Here is a 22,827-nt window from a genome sequence, read left to right as displayed (position 1 = left end):
ATTGATTTTAACAAGGGATGCGTTAGCTTGTAGAGTTAATGGATCTTTTGTTTATTTAGGTTCTCTGGGATTTTAGACTAGGTATGCAGAGTATTCTGAGTTTTTGATTAGGTTGATTGATAGTGACAATGTCATGCGCTTAAAGGGAGGAACTAAGCTTGCAGGAACAAATCAGTTTAATTTTCATATTAAAAATACAAGCAGCGGCTGCCCAAAGAAAACAGTGTTGCTTTGAATCTCTCTCTCCAGAGATTTCTAAAAGCTCAGAACCTAGTAACTTAAATTAAAACAAGTAGGCCTGTGTTTTGCTATCTAATTTTAAAGAGAGGTTTAAGTCTACAACAGAAATATTGCTTGATTGGAATTCATAGTGTTAGATTAGCAGTTAAGAATTTTATCATGTTTATTGTTCAGTTGTTAAAGATAAAGATAGTTTATTTGTTATAATTAAACTGTGCTGTTAAATAAAATTTGTTTTGATTAAAAACTTTCCAGTTTGTGTGTAGAAATGAGACTGGAGAAGAACATTTTATCCTCACACTAACGTCAAAATAGAAAATTGTTGAGGTCTAGTCCAGCTTCATAATATATCTCAAAGTTTCTGATCTGGTCCCTAGCAATAGTATTAACAGATACTCCATTCCTTTCTTTAAGCAATTACTTCTCTTGCACTCAAATCATTTAAAAAAGAAAATGAAAAGACAATATTTTCCATATTTCTTATGACCCATCAACTTGTCTACTCCTCTGATGAATGCAAGCATACAGCATGCTTACCTTCATCGGCTGGGGCATTGAGTTTAAAAGTTGGCAAGACATGTTGCAGCTTTGTAGAATCTTAGTTAGGCCGCTCTTGGAATATTGTGTTCAAATCTGGTCGCCACACTACCAGAAGGATGTAGAGTCTTTGGAGAGGGTATCGAAAAGATTTACCAGGATTCCTACAATTGAAAATCAGGATGTTCGAAGCCATTGAATCCATCTCCTTCCCTGCTTGGTTGTTCATGTTGAACCAGACTACTCGCATCCATGGCATCCAGGAATTTGCAGGCTGCCATTGGTGCTTACTATGACTTTGAAAGACCAAATATAAATGCACCTTCTATGTCATTTGTAGAAGGTGTTACAATAGGAGAGGGGGGAGTTTATTCCACCTGACACCCAGTTCACCAAAACATGGAGAATACAGAACACAGGCACAGAGCAATGGCCTCCTGGTGTGTCTTTAAAATACGTGGACATGACCAATTTGGGCATGTTAACATGCTGATGGTTCGTTCACTGGAGCCTCAGGAAGTTAGTGATGTCAGCGTTCAGATGCGAAGTCCAACTATTCTAGCAATGTACCAGGGACAGTGGCGCATGTGCACAGCTACTGGGCTTTACTTTGGAGATGTGATTTGGGTGATTCTGAGTGTTGAAATCGGAGGCCTTTTAGGAGTTACGTGGCAGCTTTCTTCATTTGAAACAGAACTTTCTTCACAACCCTGTCGCAAGATTGAAGGCAATTTTAACCTTTTCGCTTCACCACAGAAAAACAGGCCATCTGAAGATATTGCCTGGTACAGAGTTCATTAGCTATGAGGAGAGAAACTTGGTTTGTTATCACTGGAACGATGGAGGTTGAGGGGCAAATTGATAGAAGTCTACAAGATTATGAGAGGCATGGACAGAGTGAATAATCAGAAGGTTTTTCCCAAGGTGGAAGAGTCAATTACTCGGGGGCACATGTTTAAAGTGTGAGGGGTAAGGTTTGAAGGAGATGTATGAGGCAAGCTTTTTACGCAGAGGATGGTGGGAACTCGCTGCCGGGGGGGAGGTAGTGGAAGCAGATACGATAGTGACTTTTAAGGAGCGTCTGGACAAACACAATAGGATGGGAATAGAGGGATATGGTCCCAGAAGGGTAGGGAGCTTAAGTTCAACCAAGCAGCATGGTCGGTGCAGATTTGGAGGGCCGAAGGGCCTGTTCCTGTGCTGTAATTTTCATTGTTCTTTGTAATTCCTATGTATTCCTCCAACAATTTCTTTGAGCAATCATTCCTACTTGTAAAACAGCCTGATAACTGGTGACTTGCACCAACTCATGTTATTGTGGTGATCTTTCTCTTTAACAGGTCTTTTAGGTTAGCAAGGCCAATTATTTTCCCAGTCACACAATTAGTTGAGTCTACATTATCTCACAGAGAATGGTTATCCACATAACATTTAATCATCGAATCATAGAATTCCTAGAAGAAGACCATTTGGCCCATCGAGTCTGTTCGTTGGTTCCCACTGCAACCTAGCAAATTGCCCAGTGTTGAATACTTACCGCCTACCATCATAGTGTGTTGGAAGGTTTTGCATGTTGATATTCAATTTGTTTGTCCATGTTGTGTACACACATTTCTTGGGTCCTGGATGGGACTCAGAACCACAATCACAGGATAGTATAGTGCAGAAAAGGCCCTTGGGCCCATTGAGTCCACAGCAATGCATAAAAGTCATGCATGACGTGCCCATCTAATCCCACTTGCCAGGACTTAAAGTTTATTTATTAGTCACAAGTAGGCTTACATTCACATTGCAGTGAAGTTACTGTGAAACTCCCCTAGTTGCCACACTTTGGGTAAACTGAGGGAGAATTTAGTATGGCCAATTCACTTACCCTTGTCTTGGCCCATAGCCCTGCATGTTATGTTTTGTCAAGTGCTCATCCAGGCACCTAGAACCATAGAACCATAGAAAATTACAGCTCAGAAACAGGCCTTTTGGCCCTTCTTGTCTGTGCCGAACCATTTTTTGCCTAGTCCCACTGACCTACACTTGAACCATATCCCTCCACACCCCTCTCATCCATGAACCCGTCCAAGTTTTTCTTAAATGTTAAAAGTGACCCTGCATTTACCACTTTATCCGGCAGCTTATTCCACACTCCCACCACTCTCTGAGTGAAGAATCCCCCCTAATATTCCCTTTAAACTTTTCTCCTTTCACCCTTAACCCACGCCCTCTGGTTTTTTTCTCCTCCAGCCTCAGTGGAAAAAGCCTGCTTGCATTCACTCTAACTATACCCACCAAAATCTTATACACCTCTATCAAATCTCCCCTCATTCTTCTACGCTCCAGGGAATAAAGTCCTAACCTATTCAATCTCTCTCTGTAACTCAGCTTCTCAAGCCCTGGCAACATCCTTGTGAACCTTCTCTGCATTCCTTCAACCTTATTTACATCCTTCCTGTAACTAGGTGACCAAAACTGTACACAATACTCTAAATTTGGCCTCACCAATGCCTTATACAACCTTACCATAATACTCCAACTTTTATACTCGATACTCTGATTTATAAAGGCCAATTTTAAGACCTTTTAAAGGATGTGAGACATCCCATCTCCACCACCTCCCAGGCAGCACATTCCAGACCATCACCGTCCTCTGAGTAAAAAAGCTTTTCCTTAAATCCTCCCTAAATCTCCCACTCCTCACTTCTAACTTGTGTCTCCTCATAACTGACCCTTCAGTTAAGGGGAACAGCTGCTCCCTATCCACCCTGTCCATACTCCTTATAATCTTGTACACCTCATTCAGGTTGCCCCTCAGTCTTCTCTGCTCCAGAGAAAATAACTCAAGTCTGTCCAAACTCTTTATAACTTAAATGTTCCATCCCAGGCAGCATCCTGGTGAATCTTCTCTGCACTCCTTCCAGTGCCTTCTTGCAATGTGGTGACCAGAACTGCACACAGTGCTCCAGCTGTGACCTGATCAAACTTCTATACAACTCCAACATGACCTCTCTGTTTTTGTAACCTATACCCCGATTGATAAAGGTGAGTGTGCCATATGCTTTTTCACCACCTTATTAACCTGCCTTTTTGCCTTCAGAGATCTATGGACAAACACGCCAAGATCCCTTTCTTCTTCGGAACTTCCCAGTGTCAGACCTTCCATAGTAGATTTGAACCCAGAACATCTCGCTGAAAGGCACGGAAGCGACTTCATGCACCACAAGACCTCCATCAACCTCTTTCAATATCCAATAAAACAGCTTTGACAAAGTGTCATCTGGACTCAAAACATTGGCTCTTTTCTCTCCATACAGATGTTGCTGGACCCGCTGAGATTTTCCAGCATTTCCTCTTTTGGTTCAAGTCTTTCTATTCCTTTTTACCTTATGTAGAAGCAAAATAAAGTTTATTTCTTAGTGTCACACGTCGGCTTATATTAACACTGTAATGAAGTTACTGTGAAAATCCCCTCGTCGCCATACTCTGGCGCCTGTTCGGGTTACACTGAGGGAGAATTTAGCATGGCCAATGCATCTAACCAGCACATCTTTTGAACTGTGGGAGGAACCGGAGCACCCAGAGGAAACCCACACAGACACGGGGAGATCGTGCAGACTCCACACAGACAGTGACCCAAGCCGGGAATCGAACCCGCGTCTCTGGCACTGTGAAGCAGCAATGTTAACTACTGTGCCACCGTACTTATCTAATTTCCCCTTCTATGCACATTTTCCTCCTTTGTACATCTCTGTTTCTTCAACTTCCCTCACCCCTCGGTTCTCAGTCTCATTACCTGCTCCCTCTTTGATTTCATCCCCAGTTTCTCCTGCAACATGACCTCCCACCTTCCTTCTGCCAATCTCAGCACTGAGCGACGCCTCATTCTTCACAAATTCCATCCAACTCAGTTCACTGCTGTCTCTCTCTCTTCTCACATACCTGACCTATCAGCCTCTCCCACCTCCTGGACATAAGTTCAAGCTATCATTGCGAATCACTCCAAAAAGCTTGGCCATCAACTACTTACATTGCCTGAAACTATAAACAAAGAACAAGCTTTTTAAATTTAGCTGAGGTGTTAAGGGCTAAGAACCCTTCACTGCAGCTCCATTTTATACACAAAGACCTTTGAAGCTTTTAAAATAGAAGCAGAAATAGGCCATTCAGCCCCTAGGGCCTGTTCCATCATTCCATTAGATCATGCTTCTCTGCACTTCAATGCCACTTACCAGCCTTTGTTCCATTTTCCTGGGTATCTTTACACAACAAAAACATATCAATCTCAATCTTGGAAGTTTCAGTTGATTAGGGATTAAATCTTTTGGGGGCAGAGAGTTTGAGAGTTCCACGACCCTTTGAAATGCTCGGTGCTTTTACAAAAGCAATGTGAATATTTCTGAACATTGGGCACTGCAAAGTAGAATTAGCTGAAAGAAACAGTTGCAGTGGAACAGTTTTAGGCCTAGGTGGACAATCAATTTTCGCTTCACAGGAGCAATGTTGATCGAGTAGGCCAGCCGCCATAGTTACAAGGTTCCTTTGTGGTTTGTTAGTTTGGGTGGCATGGTGGCGCAGTGCTTAACACTGCTCTGCCTCACAGCGCCAGAGACCCGGGTTTGATTCCTGGCTTTGGTCCTGGCCTGTGTGGAGTTTGTACATTCTCCCCGTGTCTGCATGGGTTTTCTCATGGTGCTCCAGTTTCCTCCCACAGTCTGAAAGACGTGCTGGTTAGATGCATTGACTGAACAGTGTGTGTGTGTGTGTGTGTGTGTGCGCGTGTGTGTGGTGGGGGGGAGAACCGTGCAAAGGTCCATTGACCTCATTTTCTGGTTTTGGGGCGAGTGCGGCTGGAAAATCCAGCCCAGTGTTCAATCAGATAAAATTTCAAACTTCCTGATGGGACTCGCTGAGCATACAACATAGAACAAAGGCAATCCCATGTATCATCTGGAATGTTTGGTAGGACTCCAATGGATACATAGGTGATTGCTGAGGCTAATCTCTGCTGGGAAGGTTCTGCTGCAGAAAAAGCTGGACACCTCAAGAGTTTTGGACAACTTGCTGGTTTGGGATTTTTTTCTCCTTTCTGGCCCAGAATGTGTCTGCTTTTGAAACAGGCCACACTGATTTTTATTTGCTTGTGCCAGGTACACAGATCCTGTGTGAGCATCTCTCGGGACTTGAAGACAATATCAAAAGATCAGAGCAAGGCCCTTGGGGCAAAGGTCCTTTATAGCACCTTCATTAGGCCTCAGTTGGAATATAGTGTTCAATTCTAGTCGCCACACTACCAGAAGGATGTGGAGGCTTTGGAGAGGGTACAGAAAAGATTTATCAGGTGTTGCCTGGTATGGAGGGCATTAACTATGAGGAGAAGTTGGAGAAACTTGGTTTGTTCTCACTGGAGTGACGGAGATTAAGATTGAAGAGAATAACAGCAAAGTGGACTATTATTTAAATGGCAAAAAATTGTGCAGAGGGACCTGGGTGTCCTTGTGCAGGAATGTCAAGAAATTGCTCTTCAGATGCAGCGGGTAATTAAGAAGGCAAATGGAATTTTGTCCTTCATTGCTAGAGGGATTGAGTTTAAAAACAGTGAGGTTATGTTGCAGCTGCAAAAGGTGCTGGTGAGGCCACACCTGGAGTACTGTGTACAGTTTTGGTCACCTTACTTGAGAAAGGATATACTGGCACTGGAGAGGGTGCAGAGGAGATTCACTAGGTTGATTCCGGAGTTGAGAGGGTTGGCTTATGAGGAGAGACTGAGTAGAGTGGGGCTATACTCATTGGAATTCAAAAGAATGAGGGAACATCTTATAGATACATATAAAATTATGAAGGGAATAGATAAGATAGAAGCAGGGAAATTGTTTCCACTGGCTGGTGAAACTAGAACTAAGGGGCATGGCCTCAAAATAAGGGGGAGCAGATTTAGGACTGAATTGAGGATGAACTTCTTCACACAAAGGGTTGTGAATCTGTGGAATTCCCTGCCCAGTGAAGCAGTTGAGGTTACCTCATTGAATGTTTTTAAGGCAAGGTTTTTGAACAGTAAAGGAATTCAGGGTTATGGTGAGTGGGAGGGTAAGTGAAGCTGAGTCCATGAAAAGATCAGCCAAGATCTTATTGAATGGTGAAGCAGGCTCGAGGGGTCAGATGGCCTACTCCGGCTCTTAATTCTTACGTTCTTATGTTCTTACGAATAGAGGGTTGCAATGGGTAGAGTGAAATGAGGAAGGGGAGGAGACTTGAGTGGAGGCTAAACACTGGACTGTTTGGGTCGATTAGCCTGTTTCTGTTTTGTGGGCTCCATGTGATTCACTGGGTGGGATTTTACAGCCTCAAAATTCCCACCCGGGGTCAATGGACACTCCTGTTGTCTGCCCCTTGCCCGCTCCGATTCCGTGATAGAGTAGGCAGTATAATTCCGGTGCATTTTTCCTTTGGCGGAGAATTCTAGAACCAGGGCCAGAGGTTCAAAATAAGTGGCAGTAGGTGTGGGGAGAACATGAGGAAGTACTTTTTAATACAGAGGGTGGTGGGTGTCTGAATTCATTGCGAGAGTTGGTGGTGGAGGCAGAAACTCTTTAAAAAGCACCTGGATCTGCAACTTAAGTGCTATGAGCTACAGGGTTATGGGCTGGGTGTAGGAAGGTGGGGTCAGAAAGGGCATCTGGGGGGTCCTCGGGGTGGCATGGATGAGATGGGCCAGATGGCCTCCTGCTGCGCTGTAACTTTTTTATGGTTCTATTGTTAAAATCTTCCAGTATCTTCTCGTGGAGAGAGTTTCTGCCGGGTGGAACCTATTTTAAACGCAGCAGGACTTTGCTACAACTTCAGGCTGATGAAGGCTGAGTTCAGCTCGTTTGAACCCTGGGTTTGTTGGGGGAATTTTAGCCGTGAGGCAGCTGTTGACATTATTTTCTCTCCAGCCCCTCCGACAGACGCAATACAAAAAGCAAAGCTCACTTTTTCAGAAGGGGTTACGTATTTTGAACTCCACGCTTGCAGTCGTCCAGAGGGAAATCTAAACAATCTCCTCTGTCCGAAATGTCTGATTGCACTGTTTCAGCATGACCTTCATCATCACCAAGTCATATCTATAAAACGTTAGAAACACTTTTAGTCTTTTCGGTTAAACATGTGAGATAAGTAGTATCTGCAGCAACTTGTACAGTCAAACCAATCAGAGGCAAACTCCATATACCTTCCTGTTTATCAGTGCTCGAGTTACCTTGGCCCCGTCTTACATCTTTTTCTCAGAGTAACATAGAAAAATCGGAGCAGAAGGAAGCTATCCAGCCCTTCATTCATTATGATCATGGCTGAACATGCAACTTGTTTTGATCCCCTTTATCTCAAGGAGCAGCATGGCGGCACAGTGGTTAGCATTACTGCCTCATGGTCATAGGGACCAGGGTTCAATTCCAGCCTTGGGTCACTGTCTGTGTGGAGTGTGTACACGCTGCCTGTGTCTGCGTGTGTTTCCTCCAGGTGCTCCAGTTTCCTCCCACAGTCCAAAGATGTTTGGGTTAGGTTGATTGGGTTCATCCCCCATGCTAAATTGTCCCTTACTACTAGGGTTATGGGGATAGGGTGGGATTTAATGGGCCGAACGGCCTTCTTCTAATGTAGGATTCTATGATTCTACTAGATCGAACTGTCTCCTGAAAACATTCAATGTTTTGGTCTCAATTACTTTCTGTGGTAGTGACTTCCACAGGGTAACCAATTTCTGGGTGAAGAAATGTCTCTCATCTCTGTCCTAGATGGTCTACCCTGTATTCTCAAACCGTGACCCCTGGTTCTCGACTCCCCCACCATCGGGAACATCCTTCTTACACCTTCCCTGTCTAGTCCTGTTAGAATTGTATAAATTTCTATGAGATCCCCCCTCATTCTTCTGAACTCTAGCAAACATAGAAACTGGAGGCAGGAAGAGGCCATTCTGCCCTTCGAGCCTGCTCCGCCATTCATTTTGATCAAGGCTGATCATTGAATTCAATATCCTGATCCCCCTTCCTCCCATATCCCTTGATCCCTTTAACCCCAAAAGCTACATTTAATCTTTAAATTGCGCAGTTTAGGGAAGGAAATCTGTTGCCCTTACCTGGTCTGGCCTACATGTGACCCCAGATCCAAAGCAAGGTGACTCTGAAATGCCCTCTGAGATGGCCTAGACAGCTGGCCAAGGGCAATTCGGGATGGGCAATAGATGCCAGCCCAGTCGCAGATGCCCACATCCCCCTGGATGAATTAAAAATACAGCGAACAAACGTGAAGATGTCACACTTACAACCATCTCCTGCAAGGAGTGAGGAGCCATTAACACCCAAGGTTCCTTTTGAGACATGTCGGTGTCTGGCAGCTTTGGCAAGTTAATCGCGCGTTTAACTCATGTGAAAGTGGGTGAGATGAGGAAATGGGCAAATTAAAGGAAGAGAGGAAAGGAATGCATGATGAATAAATCATTGATGCTTGAAAACAACCAGATTTCTAATTCAGATTTAATTTCAATTTCCATTTCAATATCATTAACAGGCAGTATCACAGTCAGAATCAATTAGCCTCACTGGGTTTTCACATCTTATTACATGAAAACTGGTTGATTGTCAGAGGAGTCTTTCCTTTGACGCTGTTTCGATGTGTAGGTGCCTTCGACTAGATTATTATTAAAAGTTTGGCATGCTGTGGATGAATTTGAGGTGAGAACTTGCAGCAATTCCCCAAGGCTCTTTCGGTATCACCTTCCGAACCTGCGACTTAGAAGAACAAAGGCAGCAGATGCACAGGAACAACACCACCTGCACATTCCCCCTCCAAGCCACTCACCATCCTGACTTGGAAATATATCGCCATTCCTTCACCGGTGCTGGGTCAAAATCCCGGCGCTCCCTCTCTAACAGCACAGTGGCACAATGGTCAGCACTGCTGCCCCACAGTGCCAGGGATCCGGGTTCGTTTCCTGGTTTGGGTCACTGCCTGTGTGCAGTCTACACATTCTCCTCGTGTCTGCGTGGGTTTCCTCCAGGTGTTCCGGTTTCCTCCCACAGACTGAAAGAGAAAGGGTTAGGTGCATTGGCTGTGCTAAATTCTCCCTCAGTGTACCCGAACAGGTGCCGGATTGTGGTGACTAAGGGATTTTCACAGTAACTGCATTGCAGTGCTAAGGTAACCTTGCTTGTGACACTAATAAATAAAGTTTAAAAAACTATGGGTGTACCTACATCACATGGACCACAGTACAAGAAGGCAACTCACCACCACCATCTCAAGGGCAATTAGGGATGGGCAATAAATGCTGGCCTATCCGGTGATGCGCACATCCAGGAAAGATTTTTTTAATATGAGGGAGAAATTGGAGACTGAATGCAAGACATTTATACAATAGTTGCTTTTACCATCCTTACACCCACGAGAGATGATGGACGCTCAGTAAACAATCCATTTCTGGTGGATTGTCTTCATATGACATACCTTTACTGTAGAGGATAATCCTTGAAAGGCAGGCTGTACCACAAGTGCTCCACGTAGACCCATAGAGGTTTACAGCATGAAAACAGGCCCTTCGGCCCAACTTGCCCATGCCGCCCTTTTTTTTAAACCCCTAAGCTAGTCCCACTTGCCCACATTTAGCCCATATCTCTCTATATCCTTCTTACCCGTGTAACCTCTAAATGCTTTTTAAAAGGCAAAACTGTACCCGCCTCTATATTACCTCTGGCAACTTGTTCCAGACACTCACCATCCTCTGTGTGAATAAAATGCTCCATTGGACCCTTTTGTATCTCTCCCCTCACACCTTAAACCTACGCCCTCTAGTTTTAGACTCCCCTAACTTTGGGATAAGATGTTGACTATCCCTGTTGATCTATACCCCTGATTATTTTATAGACCTCTATAAGATGTTCTTATCACCTATAAGTCTACTACACTCCAGGGAAAAAAGACTATCCAAAAATCGCTCCTTACAACTCAAACCACCAAATCCCAGTAGCATCCTAGTAAATCTTTTCTGCACTCTTTCTACTTTAATGATATCCTTTCTATAATAGGGTGACCAGAACTATACACAGTATCCCAAGCCTGGCCTTAGTAATGTCTTGTACAACTTCAATAAGATATCCCACCTCCTGCATTCAATGCTCTGACCAATGAAACCAAGCATGCTGAATGCCTTCTTCACCACTCTGTAATGAAGCTGTGTAATGAAGTGGTGTAATGGGTCATTGTTTACCGTGACAAACCGCTGTAGCCACTGGTTACCGTGGTGCTATATGGCATTGCCATCTCCCTCTTTTCCCAGCTGATGACTCCCCAGTGATGCAGTCAATGCTTCGAATCTTCCTGTGATGTTGTAACTCTCTGGGTTCATGGCCCACTCCAGGGGCTTGAGTCCAATATCAAGGCTACTGCAGCAGTGGGCCTGAACCTGTTCTTTCCTTCAAAGGTTGAAACCAGGGTTGGGTTTGAGACCACATACTGGTTTTGTCATGTCCAATGATTCCCATTCATTTGTCTGGGTCAATACTGCGTTGAAGGCCTGTGTTGGGAGGGTTTTCGTGATGTGGAGGTGCCTGTCCTGACACCCCCTCTCCCATCAGCATCCAGGTTTGCCTGTGGAAACAGCAACGCTTAAGAGGCATTTTGACAGATACATGAATGGGCGGAAACAGAGGGATACGGATCCCATAGACCTTTGATCCCATTCACCCCAAGTGCTATATCCAGCCATCTCTTGAATACATTCAATGTTTTGACATCAATTACTTCCTGAGGTAATAAATTCAGAGTCACTTACTCGGCATCCAATTCCCTGGCTCAACTACTCAATTATAGTCAGCGTCGATTGCAAGCAGACTTGCAAATCATGCACAGAGTAGTGTTCAGACAATGATCCAGTGGTATTAACGCCATTCTATTAATTCAGAAGCTCAGCTAATATGCTGGGAACTCGGGTTCGAATCCTGTCTGGGCAGATGGTGGAATTTAAATTCAGTAAAAAAAATCTGGAATTAAAAATCTACTGATGACCGTGAAACCATTGTTGATTGTCGGAAAAGCCCACCTGGTTCACTAATGTCCTTTAGGGAAGGAAATCTGTTCTTACTCGGTCTGGCCTACATGTGATCCCAGAGCCACAGCAATGTGGTTCACTCTAAACTGCCCTCAGGCAACTCGGGATGGACAATAAATGCTGGCCAGCCAGTGACAACCACAAATGAACAAATAAAAGTGGAATAATTGGACACACAAAAGAATGCAGTGTGATATCATAGAATCCCTACAGTCGCAAAGGAGGCCATTTGGCCCATCGGGCCTGTACCAACTTTTGATTCCACTCAGGCCCTATTCCCATAAGCCTCCTTTATCCTGCTAGTCTCCCTGACATTAGGGTAAATTTAGCATGGACAATCAGCCTAACCCGCACAGATTTGAACTGTGTGAGGAAACTGGAACACCCGGAGGAAACATACACGGAGAACATGCAAACTCTGCACAGACAGTGATCTGAGGCCGGAATTGAACCCAGGTCCCTGGCGCTGTGAAGCAGCAGTGCTAACCACTGTGCCGCCTCAATCTGAATGGAAACAGTAACCGTGAGATTTCCACTTCCTGGCTCTTACTGTGAAAAGGTTAATAAAATGTGTTAGAAATAATTTGATCTGGAAGCACGTTGCTTGGCAATATACCTCCTGTGGACTTTTTCCTTTGCAGGACACAAGAAAGCATTTCCTGTCAGGATTGAGAGAGCTCCCTGTGAAACCATCCTTGTCTACCCTGTAAGAACATCAGGGGCAATATCCTGACAGAGGGACCAGACAAATCCCTAATTCCTTCACCCTCATTCCTCACAGAGGAATGGCCTGACATTGATTGCTTGGCCTGTGTCTAGGGTTGACCGATCCCTCAATTTGTTTCGGCAGACCGTTGCTTCTGCTTGTGTTGTGTGGGGCATCGTGGCTAACACCCATATTTTGCCAAGTGTCTGACATGGGGCTTGGAATTTCAGTCATGCCTTGGATCTGAGTTCACCTTATCGAAATCAGAATGTCCAGAAGCAGCCGGGGGAGTGAGTTATACCATTCTTATCAAATCATCAAAGGAGAAATCAAACAGCAAGCCAGGCATTAACAACCTATCTTTGATTTTGAAATCTTGATTGTCACTTAACAATAAAATGCACACAATTCAATAGACGTGACTGATCTCTTTCATTTTTCTTTCATCGGATGTGGGCATAGCTGGTAAAGCCAAAAGTTGTTGCCCATCTGGTGGTGCAGTGGTTAGCAGTGGTGGGGGGGGGGGGGGGGTGGGGGAGCTGGAGATGGGGGTGGGCGCAGGGGGTCCAATGCTGGAGATAGCTGCTTGGTACGGGAGTTAGGGAGAGAGAGGGAGATGCCAGCCTTGACAGCTTGATCATGAGGTGGGAGGTGGGGAACCCCGTGGTGGGGTTGGGGTGAGGTTATGTTTTCCTCTGATTGGGACTCCCTTTAAACATGGCGCCCCGATCTCAGTGCAGCTTTACCGGCGCGATTAGACCCCGGCGCACTGCGTGACAGTGTGAAACACGCTCCTCTGTTTGACCAAGTGCTGTGAGATCTGGAGAGAAACAAGCCTGTTCCTCTGGAGAGAAACGCATTGGGTTTGGCTAGACCTTGCCAGTTTGCCAATCTTTTGGTAAAATTCCACCCATTAATTCGCAGCCTTTACGTCGCACAATCAATGCTTCACACGTTAAAGTTGTGTGTTTCCCAGGTTACCATTTCACACAGTATTATTCTTCAATTAAAGATACTTAAAAGTTGAGTGGATGGTAGACTGTGATATATTACCCAAGCTACTTAATTAGCCTAGTCTTTTATTAATAGAGTTATTACAAGTAATTACTGAGTGCCTCTACAAGATGAGTACCTTCATTTTTCAGGTTAATTAGAGTAAACCTCATAATGGAATGATTTTTTTTTATAAAGCTTCACAGTAACATCATCCTCTGCATTTAAATTCCCGACAACGAGAGACTTGTTGCGGGTTTTGCTTGATGACCTGATGCAGATATAATTGTTTGCTTTCTGACATTGCTAGTCGTGTCTCTCGGCTCAGAGTTCATCCATTGTTTTGTCTCAACAAATGAACCTACCCGTTAGTTCTTATGCCCGTTTGGGTGGCACAGCGGCATAGTGGTTAGCACTGCCGTCTCACGGGACCTGGGTTTGATTCCTGACTCTGCAGAGTTTGCACGTTCTCCCTGGGCCTGTGCAGGTTTCTTCCGGATGCTCCCACTGTCTGAAAGACGTGCTGGTTTTGTGCATTGACCATGTTAAATTCTCCCTCAGTATATCCAAACAGACACCGGAGTGTGGTGAATCTCTGGAATTCTCTGCCCGTTGAAGTGGTGGAGGCTGCCTCGCTGAATATATTTAAGTCACGGGTAGATAGATTTCTGATAGACAGGGGAATTAAGGGTTATGGGGAGAAAGCGGGAAAGTGGAACTGATCCACTTCAGATCAGCCATGATCGTATTGAGTGGCAGGGCAGGCTCGAAGGGCTAGGTGGCCTACTCCTGCTCCTACTTCGTATGTGTGGCGACTCGGGGATTTTCACAGTAACTTCATTGCAGCGTTAATGTAAGCCTACTTCTGACACAAATAAATAAACTTTAACACTTCCAGATGATTTACTAGAGGGTAATACAAGGCAAGGAAAGTTTGATTAATGGAACATAAGAACATAAGAACATATGAAGTAGGAGCAGGAGCAGGCCATCTAGCCCTTCGAGCCTGCCCCGCCATTCAGTAAGATCATGGCTGATCTGAAGTGGATCAGCTCCACTTTCCCGCTTTCTCCCCATAACCCTTAATTCCCCTGCCTACCAGGAACCTATCTACCTGTGACTTAAATACATTTAGCGAGGCAGCCTCCACCACTTCAACGGGCAGAGAATTCCAGAGATTCACCACCCTTTGAGTGAAGAAGTTCCTCCTCAACTCCGTTCTAAACTGCTCCCCCCCCCGCTTATCTTGAGGCTGTGCCCAAGATCCCAGGCGACCTTGCTCACTGACTCTGGTCCTCCTCCCCCATGTACTCTATGAACGGTATGCTTTGTCTGTACAGCACATAAGAAACAATACTTTTCATGTGTACCAATATATATGACAATAATAAATCAAATCAAATCAATCAATTTGACTTCTTCAGCCACCTAAGCTGTACCACTCAACACTGCACACTGAAACACATAGGTCCAGGTATAACACAGTGGTCAGCACTGCTGTCTCACAGCACCAGGGGCCTGGGTTCAATTCCCATCTTGGGTCACGGTCTGTACAGAGTCTGCACGTTCTCCCCATGTCTGTGTGGGTTTCCTCCAGGTGCTCCGGTTTCCTTCCACAGTCCAAAAATGTGAAGGTTAGGTGATTGGCCGTGCTAAAATTGCTTGTCTGTGTCCCAAGGTATGTAGGTTAGAGGGATAGTAAATGTAACAGGGGGGAGATACTAGCTGGAATTTTACCACCACAGCCACACCGGAATCAGGGCAGACGTGGCTTGCGGAATGGAATTCTCTGTTGGCCCCAGACGAGATTTGACCAGCCTTGCTCGAGTGAGGTTGTGAAATACCAGCCATTCTGTCAGAGAATTGGTGTAGACTGCATTGGACAAACAGCCTCTTCTGCACTGTAGGGATTCTACTATCCTGCGACCTCACCCGCATCTGGGATTCTCCAGTCCCGCTGCAGTGAATGGAAATTTGGCTGAATGTCAAATTCTCCGTTCTCGCTGGCAGCGGCAGAGGGACAGAGAATTCCGGTCATTGCTTTTTGAAAGGCTGAATGTAGCCCTGCTGTCCTCCCTGGCAATCTTCATTTCACAAACTCCACATGGTGCAGGGAAGCAAAGGAGTTTGGGGTATACACAGCGAGATCCCACAGACAGCAGAGGAACAAATGTCCAGCTGGCCGGTTTATAATTCTGCTGAGTGCAGGGCGAATGTTGGCCAGAGTAACGGGGTTAAATCCCCCTGATCATATTCAAATACTGCCACGGAACTTCTTAACTTTCACCCTGAGATTTCAGTTCAACGGCTCATCCGAAATCATTTCACGCTGTGCAGTCCATCCCTCGGTGCTGTATTGGAATACCAAGCTGGGTTTATGTTGCGCTCAAGGCCTCTGGGACGGGACCCGAACCCTCAGCCTCCTGACCCTGAGGCACGAGTGCGGCCCAGTGAGATACAGCTGATGCCTCAACAGGGAGACAATTAACCAAAGCGTTCAAATATTTGTATCGTTAAGTTTAAGCCTGAAGTGTTTCCAAGATTGAAGCGTTTCAGTGCGATTTACAGAGAGAATGAGGAATTACTCCTTGGTGGAACCTGGTGATGAACACTGCCAGTTCCAAGTTGGAGGCTGTCCATAAATATTTCAACAGACAATTACAAAGAACAGTGGGGTAGCACCCTCATCTGCCAAGATCCGATGCGACGTTAATGAGCGATAACCCCCCTCTCATCACGCACATATGGCCGGACTGGTGGAAAAGATGATTACGTTCTGCCCTTTGCAGGCAACAGTGTGACGTGGGCAGACACACACATGGGCCTTCCCAGTCCCACTGATCTTCCTTATATTTTATTCATTGTCTTCTGTTGTAAAGGTCACTTCTCCTCCTTGCCGAGAAAAATGTCAGTCCGAATAAATAAGTGATGTACTTCGTCGGAATGACGAAAGGGAAATAAAAATAATTCAAGGGTAATTTTCAGGCTGCCCAACATGTGGCGATCAGGGAATAATGTTTCGAGAGCAGGGCTCTGCGCTTTCCTTGCAAAGGAAACAACGCGATTCGAGTTGGTGAACACTTAGCATCTCTGGCTGAGATCCACTTTCTGCGATTTGACACGCTACCCGGAATAGCCCCTGCCATCTGACAGAGAGAGGAATTCTGTTCCGCAGTGCTTCATTTGTGGTTTGTGGCTTCACTTTAACCCTTTGCAAACTCAAACTGAGAGAAAGATTTTGCAACTGAATGTGTTAAATAGGGATTGGGCGGGGAGGCGGTTGCGAGGGGGGGTGGTGGTGGGGGGGGGGGGGGTGCGGGGGGGGGGGTGGTGGCTCCTGCCTCCCTCGTGATGTGTTTTGAGGCAGCCTGCTGCCATTGGCTGGTGGCAGGGTTTTCCGATCTGCTGATGACAATGGCGTTTCCTGAGGGATTTGCACCCTCCACTGCTGAGGACCCAATTGGCTGGGGGTTGGGGGGGGTGCGGGGGGGCGGAGGGGTGGTGCCGGGAAGAGAACAGAGAGGAAGGGGGGATGTTGAGGGGAGTAGGGGATGGTATCACCATCAGTGGAACCAGAAGTTCCTGTAAGTGGAAAGTGGCCTGATAATCCTGTCCTGGACATTTGCTCCAAATAATGATTTGATTTTGCTTTTGATTTTGATTTTGATCAGATTAGATTAGATTTGAATTTGAATTTGGTTTTGATTTAGATTTGATTTTGATTTTGATTTGATTTGATTTGATTTTGATTTTGATTTGATTTGATTTATTATTGTCACATGTATTGGCATACAGTGAAAAGTATTGTATCTTGCACCCTATACAGACTAAGCATATCGTTCATAGAATACACAGGGGAGAAGAAAAGGAGATGGTGCAGAATGTAGTGCTACAGTCATAGCCAGGGTGTAGAGAAAGGTTGACTTAGTATAACTTAGATCCATTCAAAAGTCTGATGGCAGCAAGAAAGCAGCTATTCTTGAGTTGGTTGGCACATGACTTCGGATTTTTGTATCTTTTTCCCAGTGGAAGAGATGGAAGGGAGAATGTCCGGGGTCATTGATTATGTTATTGCTGTATATAATTTATGGAGTGAATTTTACCATCCCACCCATCATGGTAATTGGAGTGGGCAAGGGGTGGACCATGGGAAGGTCTATTGACCTTGGGTAGGATTTTCCGGTTATTGGGACGAGTGAGGCTGGTAAATCCTGCCCTACATTTTTGTCTATGTTGATTAGATAAAAAGAGTTACTCCGGAGCCACAGCAATGTGGTTCACTCTTAACTGCCCTCTGAACAAGGGTGACTAGGGATGGGCAATAAGTGTGCACATTGATTATTCTATTTTCTAAAGAAAAAGACTACACTCATTGGTAAAAATACTTCTATATATTAGAATTCCTTCAACCCCTATGAAGTCAAATAATTAAACTTAAGTACTTAATTTGCTCTGAAAACAAACATTCCTATTTCATAACTTGGAGCTGTCAATCAAACTACTCACTTAAGAGGCACACCACTGTTTATTAGGTTGTAAAATCAATTATGGAACTGTCAATGCTCATTTGAATTGTCAAAGCCGTCAGGATAATTAACCTTTCTGACATTTTTTTTAAATCAGTCCTTGGTATTTTATTCTAATGTAAGCTTGACAGCTTCAATGTTCTTTGTTTGACAGTTCTTTGACATCTTGACAGTTCTTTGACAGCTTGCAAAATCAGTCATGCATGACAAAAATTATTGACGCTGGAATTGTCAAAGCTGCCAAGGGATTTAACTCTGCTGGGCTTCAAGTTAAAATAAAGTCAATGCTCTCTATCTATTATGATTTAAGTGGGACAACTTCAAAAATTCTTTGGTATCTTGAGTTTGTTGACAACTTGACAGTTTTGGACAGCTTTGACAGTTCTATGACAGCTTAGAAGTTCTTTGACAGCACGACAGTTCTTTGAAATCTTGACAATTCTTTGACAGCTTAAATTGGTTTTGAAAACTTCGATAGTTGTTAGATTGTTCTTTGAAATGCAGCCAGTTCTTTGACTGCTTTGACAGTTTATGCACTAGTCACAGGCAATCATGTGAACTCTTAACAATGCCAAAAGGCGCCTAACCTCTGTGAAAAGGTAACATACCTCTCCCAAAAAGCATCTGACCCCTCCCAAAGGGCACCTGACCTCTCCCAAAAATATCCTATGACCAAATCCAATACTTTTCTTCTCTGAAATCTTACATAAGAACATAAGAACATAAGAAATAGGAGCAGGAGTAGGCCATCTAGCCCTTCGAGCCTGCCCCGCCATTCAATAAGATCATGGCTGATCTGTTGCTGCTCAGTTCCACTTTCCCGCCCTCTCCCCATAACCCTTAATCCCCTCTCTTATCAAAAACCCATCAACCCGCGTCTTAAAAATATTTAGCGAGGCAGCCTCCACCACTTCAACGGGCAGAGAATTCCAGAGATTCACCACCCTTTGAGTGAAGAAGTTTCTCCTCAACTCCGTTCTAAACCACCCCCCTTTTATCTTGAGGCTGTGCCCCGTAGTCCTACTGTCTTTTTTGAGCGGGAAGAGTCTCTCCACCTCTATCCTATCCATCCCATTCATCATCTTATATGTCTCAATGAGATCTCCCCTCATTCTTCTAAACTCTAACGAGTACAAGCCTAGTTTACTCAGCCTCTCCTCATAGCTCAACCCCCTCAACTCCGGTATCAGCCTAGTAAACCTCCTCTGCACTCCCTCCAAGGCCAAAATATCTTTGCGCAGGTGCGGCGCCCAAAACTGCACACAGTACTCCAGCTGTGGCCTCACCAATGCCCTATACAGCTGCAGCAAGACCTCCCTACTTTTATATTCAATCCCCCTCGCTATGAAGGCCAGCATCCCATTCGTCTTCCTGACCACCTGCTGCACCTGCAAGCTGGGTTTTTGCGACTCATGCACAAGGACCCCGAGGTCCCTCTGCACCGTCGCCTGCTGCAGTTTTTCGCCACGTAAGTAATAGTCCTTCTTACCATTATTCCTACCAAAGTGGACCACCTCACACTTGCCAACATTAAATTCCATTTGCCATTTCCTGGCCCATTCGCCCAACTAACCGTACATTTTAACCCTGCTAATCCACCTAACTTACACATTTTGGGACACTAAGGGTCAATTTAGCATGGCCAATCCACCTAACCTGCACGTCCTTCAAACTGTGGGAGGAAACTGGAGCACCCTGAGGGAACCCACACAGACATGGGGAGAACGTGCAGACTCCGCACTTGCAGTGACCCAAGCCAGGAATCGAACCTGGGACCCTGGAGCTGTGAGGCAGCAGTGCTAACCACTCTGCCACTGTGCCGATTTATTCTGCTGTGCCTCTGCTGACATTTTTATGCAGGTGGTGAGTTTCCCTGTTTGAAAATTCAGGCTGAAATCTCACAAATGAAAAACCCTGCAGGAAGGTTATCTTTCTCTCCACTGTGAGACATCACTTTTCGCTAACAATTCCTTCAAACAAGCGTAGTCTTCCTACAAATCAATCTGGCAGTAGCATATAGTTCTGAAGAAAAGTGGTATCTTCCCTGAAACAGTGACTCTCAAAGAACAAAGAAAATTGCAGTAAAGGAACAGACCCTTCAGCCCTCCAAGCCTGCACTGACCATGCTGCCCAACTGAACTAAAATCCCCTACCCTTCCAGGGACCATATCCCTCTATTCCCATTCTACTCATGTATTTGTCAGGATGCCCTTTAAAACTCACTATCGTATCTGCTTCCATGGCAGCGAGTTCCAGCACCCACCATCCTCTGTGTAAAGAACTTGGGTAGCAAGAACAATCCAGGTTATTACAGGCTGGTGAGCCTGACGCCAGGGGTAGGGAAATTTTTGGAGCGGGTTCTTTGAGACAGAATTTATTCCTCCTTGAAAATAATGAACGTATTAGCGAGCGGCAACATGATTTTGTGAAGGGGAGGTTATGTCTCACTAACTTGATGGAGTTTTTTGAGGAAGTGACAAAGATGATTGATGAGGTTAGGGCTGTGGATGCTGTCTACATGGGCTTCAGTAAGGCCTTTGACAAGGTCCCTCATAGCAGACTGGTGCAGAAGGTGAAGTCGCATGGGATCAGGGATGAGTTGGCAAGGTGGATATAGAACTGGCTCGGTCATAGAAGACAGAGGGTAACCGTAGAAGGGTGTGCTTCTGAATGGAGGGCTGTGACAAATGATGTTCCTCAGGGATCAATGATGGGACCTTTGCTGTTTATTTGAGAGACTATCTTTTCCCCTCTCCCCCCGTAGACATGTCATAGAAATCATTGAATTCTTACAGTGCAGGAGGAGGCCATTCAGCCCATCGAGTCTGCACTGACTCTAACAGAGCATCTTACCCAGCCCCTATCCCCGTAACCCCACATATTTATCCCACTAATCCTCCTAACCTACACATCTTGAGGTGGAGATGCTGGCATCGGACTGGGGTGGGCACAGTTAGATGTCTCACAACACCCAGGTTAAAATCCAACAGGTTTATTTGGAATCACGAGCTTTCGGAGCGCTGCTCCTTCATCAGTTGAGTGAATGAGGTGAGCATCGTTCTGAAAGCTCGTGATTCCAAATAAATCTGTTTGGCTTTAACCTGGGGTTGTGAGACATCTCGGGAGACCAAGGGGGAACTTAACATGCCAAAATAAGATGAGAGGGGAGAGATACAAAAGGGTCCAGAGGGGCAATTTTTTCACACAAAGGGTGGTGAGTGTCTGGAACAAGCTGCCAGATGTAGTTGTAGAAGTGGGTACATTTTTAAAAATCTGACAAGGGTAAGATGGGTATAGAGTGATATGGGCCAAATGCGGGCAATTGGGACTAGTTTAGTGATTTAAAAAAAAGGGCAGCATGGATAAGTTGGGCCAAGGGGCCTGTTTCAATGCTGCAATATGATTAGCAACCAGGGTGAGGTGTGGCTGACAGAGGACATGGCACAGCTGCCATCTGATGCCACTCAGCTGTTTGCGGAATAGCGAAAGCCATCGGCCGCTGAGCTTTCTGGGGATGATGTCTTGTGTGACCTGCTGTCACGGACAGTGGGACAATTCGCCAGCTGCTCAGCATATCCGGGCAGGAGTTTCAAAGCAATTGCCTCAGGCTCAACATCTGGAAGGGAATACCATGCAGTCTCCACGGTGCCCTCTGCATTCATTAAGCTCGAGTCTCAGCTGTGTGGACACTTCCACATGCCACAGGACACGGACTCTCTGTGAACCGTTTATTGTCTATTTTGGCTTGTCTCAGACGGACAGCGTGTAACAACACAACCTTTTCCACCTTATTATTGCAGTGAGCAATCATTTGTTGTTATGTATGTATTAAACACAAGTTAAAAGTTATCTTTGTTTAATTAGACTTTTAACCTTGCACCAGTGTTTTTGCTATTTTATTCTATGTCAGTGAGAATGTTGCTTATCATGCCATAATAGAAACATGACTTTATTTCAGCTATGATTCCCCAAGATCAGCATAAAATCGCAGAATCATAGAATCCCCACAGTGCAGAAGGAGGCCATTTGGCCCATCGAGCCTGTACCGACAACAATCCCACCCGGGCCCTATCCCCATAATCCCACACATTTACCCTGCTAGTCCCCCTGGCACTTAGGGCAACTTAGCATGGTCAATCAACCGAACCTGCACATCTTTGGACTGTGGGAGGAAACCCAGACAGGCATGGGGAGAACATGCGAACTTCACACAGTGGCTCGAGGCTGGAATTGAACCATAGTCTGATCGACAAGGGAATTAAGGGTTATGGGGAGCAGGCGGGAAAGTGGAACTGATCCACTTCAGATCAGCCATGATCTTACTGAATGGCGGGGCAGGCTCGAAGGGCTAGATGGCCTACTCCTGCTCCTATTTCTTATGTTCTTATTATTTTCTTATGTAGTCCCTGTGAGGCAGCGGTGCGAGCCACTGTGCCACCGTGCCACCCACAAAATGGACCATCCCTCAATCATAAATCTCACATGGTGGCACAATGGGTTAGCACTTCTGCTTCACAGCTCCAGGGATCCAGGTTCGATTCTCGGCTTGGGTGACTGACTGTATGGAGTCTGCACGTTCTCCCTGTGTCTGTGTGGGTTTCCTGCGGCGCTCCGGTTTACCCACACACTCCAAAGATGTGCAGGTTAGGTGGATTGGCCAGGCCAAATTGAACCCCTACAGTCTCAAAATGTATAGGTTTAGCAAGTAAGTACTGGGGTTGTGCAGTAAGTCTGAGTATGAGCTGGTGCAGATTCAA

General features: G+C 45.3%; 1 pseudogene; it reads left to right on the top strand.

Moving 5' to 3' along the window:
- The first annotated feature begins 1,029 nt into the window (after window positions 1-1,029).
- LOC145346399 (protein ILRUN pseudogene) lies at window positions 1,030-1,578 on the top strand (annotated as a pseudogene).
- Window positions 1,579-22,827: the final 21,249 nt, after the last annotated feature.

This window comes from Carcharhinus amblyrhynchos, chromosome 8 (assembly GCF_965287045.1).
Source record: "Carcharhinus amblyrhynchos chromosome 8, sCarAmb.v2.hapA, whole genome shotgun sequence".
NCBI classification, from domain to species: Eukaryota; Metazoa; Chordata; class Chondrichthyes; order Carcharhiniformes; family Carcharhinidae; genus Carcharhinus; species Carcharhinus amblyrhynchos.
This window is presented reverse-complemented; position numbering and strand designations above follow the sequence as displayed.